Source organism: Suricata suricatta, chromosome 7 (assembly GCF_006229205.1).
Source record: "Suricata suricatta isolate VVHF042 chromosome 7, meerkat_22Aug2017_6uvM2_HiC, whole genome shotgun sequence".
Classification (NCBI taxonomy): Eukaryota; Metazoa; Chordata; class Mammalia; order Carnivora; family Herpestidae; genus Suricata; species Suricata suricatta.
This window is the reverse complement of record NC_043706.1, coordinates 93,119,807-93,123,752: the sequence shown is the minus strand read 5'-3', so window position 1 is coordinate 93,123,752 and position 3,946 is coordinate 93,119,807.

Genomic DNA, 3,946 nt, shown 5'->3' with positions numbered 1-3,946 from the left:
GTCTTTTGATTTGAGCATTTAGTCCATTTACATTCGGAGTGATTATTGAAAAATATGAATTTAGTGCCACTGTGTTACCTATAGAGTTGGTGTTTCTGGTGATGTTCTCTGATCTTTTGTAGTCTTTGTTGCTCTGGTCTTCTTTTCTTCTCCCTCCACTCAGAGTCCCCTTTAAAATTTCTCACAGGGCTGGTTTTTAGTGGTCACAAATTCCTTTAGTTTTTGTTCGTCTGGGAAAGTCTTTATCTCTCCTTCTATTCTGAATGACAGCCTTGCTGGATAAAGAATTCTTGGCTGCATATTTTTTACATTCAGCACATTGAATATTTCTTGCAACTCACTTCTGGCTTGCCAAGTTTCAGTAGATAGGTCTGCTGCTAACCTTATGTGTCTACTCTTGTAGATTAAGAATTTTTGTCTCTAGCTTCTTTCAGAATTCTCTCTTTATCTTTGTATTTTGCAAGTTTTACTATATGTCATGGTGTTGACCTGTTTTGTTGATTTTGTAGTAGTTCTCTGTGTCTCCTGAATTTGAATACCTGTCTCCTTCCTCAGATTAGGGAAGTTCTTAGCTATGATTTGTTCAAATAAACCTTCTGCCCCCTTTCCCACTTTTTTTAAAAATAAATTTTTAAAAACATTTATTTATTTTTGAGAGAGAGAGAGACAGTGTGATCAGGGGAGAGGGGGAGGGAGGGAGGGAGAGAGAGAGAGAGAGAGAGAGAGAGAGAGGGAGAGAGAGAGAGAAAGAGAGAGAGAGAATCTGAAGCAGGCTCCAGGCTCTGAGCTGTCAGTACAGAGTCCAACGCGGGGCTTGAACCCACGAACTGTGAGATCATGACCTGAGCCAAAGTTGGACACTTAACCGACTGAGCCACCCAGGCACCCCTTTCCCAATCTTCTTCTGGGACTTGTATGATATGGATATGTTTTTGTTTAGAGAATCATTAAGTTCTCTAAGTCTCCCCTCATATCTAATAGTTTCTTTTCCCATTTTTCAGCTTCATTATTTTCCATAATTTTATCTTCTATATCACCTATTCTCTCTTCTGCTTCTTCAGTTCTTATTTTGACTATATCCAGTCAGTTGCATCTCAGTTGTTTCATCTCATTTGTTATTTCAGCCTGACTAGTTTTTAGGTCTTTGGTATCTGCAGCAAGGGTTTCTCGGGTGTCTTCTATGCTCTTTTCAAGCTCAGCTAGTAGTCTTATAACTTTTGTTCTAAATTCTTGTTCAGGTATATTGCTTATATCCGTTTTGAGCAAGTCCCTGGCTGCTTGACCTTTCTTTTGGGAAGAATTACTCCATCTTTATCATTTTGGCTGTTTCTGCCTTTTGCATGTTTTAAAAGCTTGTTATGTCTCCTGCATCTGAGACAGCTATATTAAAAAGGGGTCATCACTGTCCAGGGCCTTGCACTTCAGGAAGTGTTTCTGGTGTATGCTGTGTGCATGCTGCTGTTGCATTTTGGTTGATCTTTCCCACTGGTCAGTCCTCTGTGGAGCTCCTCCTTGCCTGCAGTGGGGAGTGTTTGGACCTTTAACTAGGTGTCCTTTGATTCGTTTGTTGAAGTAAGCCTGGGGAAAAAAGGTGGGGAAGCCCAAACCCAAAAAAAGAGAAAAAGAAAGGGAACAACAATAAAAAAAACCCCAAACAGAATTTAAAAAAACTATAAAGTTGATTCCAAAGAAAATGAAAAATAAAAAAGATAAAAAAGATTGAGACAGAGAGAGAGAGAGAGAGAGAGAAAGAAAGGGAAATTAAAAAAAAAAAAGAAACTATAAGCCTGATTTCAAAACAAAAAAAATAATTAAAAAAAGAAAGAAAAGCCTGGTCCTATTTCCACCAGAACTGCAGGTGTCATTTTGAAGTACTCGATTTTCAGTACACTTGGTGCATACAGGGTGCTGGCTGTGTTGATCTTCTGGAAGAGAGGCCTGCTGAAGTCTTGCCCCAGTAAATAAGCAGTTTCCAGGCATAGGGGTGTGGGGTTTGGTGTAAGTGGGTCCTGCCTCCACTGGGAGCTGCTGTGTTGCTCTCTGAGGTCCTACCCTCTTGATGTTGGGGGAAAATGGCACCAGCCCAATCTCTCCCCTCTGGCCAGGGGATCTCACACACACACACACACACACACACACACACACACACACACACTCCCACCACCCACTGCTCAGGTAGCCCTCACAGAATAGAGAGGGCAGCCAGCCTGCCCTGCACCACAACCTTCCTGCATTTTTTCCTTGGCATGAGGCTGGGATTTAAAACCCAGTCTTAAAGGACCTGGCACCACACAGATCCACTCCCTTCCTCTGGAGTAGAGCCTATCCACGCTGTATCTGAGGTCCTTTGTCACAGGAAAACAGTCCCATGCATGCACGGTATGCAGAATCTTTGGTGTGACACCACTAAAAGCAGCAAAGGTTATATTCCCTCTGGGTGCACCTCTGTCCCCTACTGATGGAAGGCCTTTTGCTGGAATCTGTAGGGTTTTCTGTCCTTGGGGAGGCAATATACATTCTTCCAAAAGTATTTTAGGAAGGGGAATGTTCTCTCCTAATGTGCTCCGGAGATCCCTACACTATGCTAGTGACGCTGGGGTCAGCACCCTCCTTCCCAGGAGCAGGTGCCACAGCTCTACTCTGGAGAAAGTCATGCACTTCTAAAACCTCAGAGTTTGAGCTCCAAACACTGCAAAAAAACTCCTGTGACACTCAGTACTTCTCACTCCCCAGTCTGTGGTCCAGAGAAGTTTTCCTCTTGTACAAATTTAATGCTGCACTTTCTCAACCCCTCTTTCTCTCCCTTTTGTCTCTCCACAGAAAGGGCTCCCTCCCTCTTGCAGTACCGACATTTTCCTCTCCCACACTTCACTTCCATGGACTTCGCTGCTGCCATGCTGTCTCCCTCCAACTGTGGAGATTCTTCTGCCACTCCACATAACAAATTCCTGGGGGTTCCAAGTGATCTGACCTCAACAGAGCTGTGTCTGAGGGACAAGGAAAATCCCGGTCCCCCTACTTCTCCACCATATTACCTCCTCACTCAGAACAGTTTTGGATATTCAGAGAAAAGAAGATAGTACAGAGCATTCTCATGTACCCTGCACCTCACTTGCTCTATTATTAACGTTCTACATTAGCATGGTATATTTATTACAATTACTGAACCAATATTCATATATTCTTACTAACTAAAATCCATAGTTTACTTAGATTTCCTTAGCTTTTCTAATATTATTTTCTCTCCTAAGATCTCATCCAGGACACATTATATTTAGTTGTCATTCTCCTTAGGTTCCTCTTGGCTATGAGAGTTTCTTTGATTTTTCTCGTTTCTGATGATCTTGATAGTTTTGAGGAGTACTAGTGAAATATTTTGTAGAATGCCCCTCTATTGAGATTTGTCTGATATTTTTCTCATGAAAAATTGATTGAGGTTATGAGTTTTTGTGGAGAACACCACAGAGGTAAGGTGCCATTTCCATCACATATCAAGAGAACATACTATTAACATAATTTACCCTTGTTGATTTTGCCCTTACATCGGCCATGGTGGTATTTATCTGATTTCTATAATACCAGGTTACTCTTTTTTACACTCCTTTCCATACCATACTCTTTGGAAGGAAGTTACTATGCACAACCCACGTTTAAGAAGTGGGGCCTTCCATCCAAGTACTAACCAGGCCCGACCCTGCTTAGCTTCCGAGATCAGATGAGATCGGGCGCGTTCAGGGTGGTATGGCCATAGACACCTCCTTGAGGACAGAATATCTACCTAAATTATTTGGAATTCTTCTGAAAGAGAGATTGGTTTCTTCCCCCCATCTATTTATTTATTCGATGAATTATGTACATCAACATGGAATTATGAATATTTTACAAGTTAGGGTATAATCCAAGACTGCTTTATTTTGTTGCTCAAATTGTTCTTTGACCACCGAGA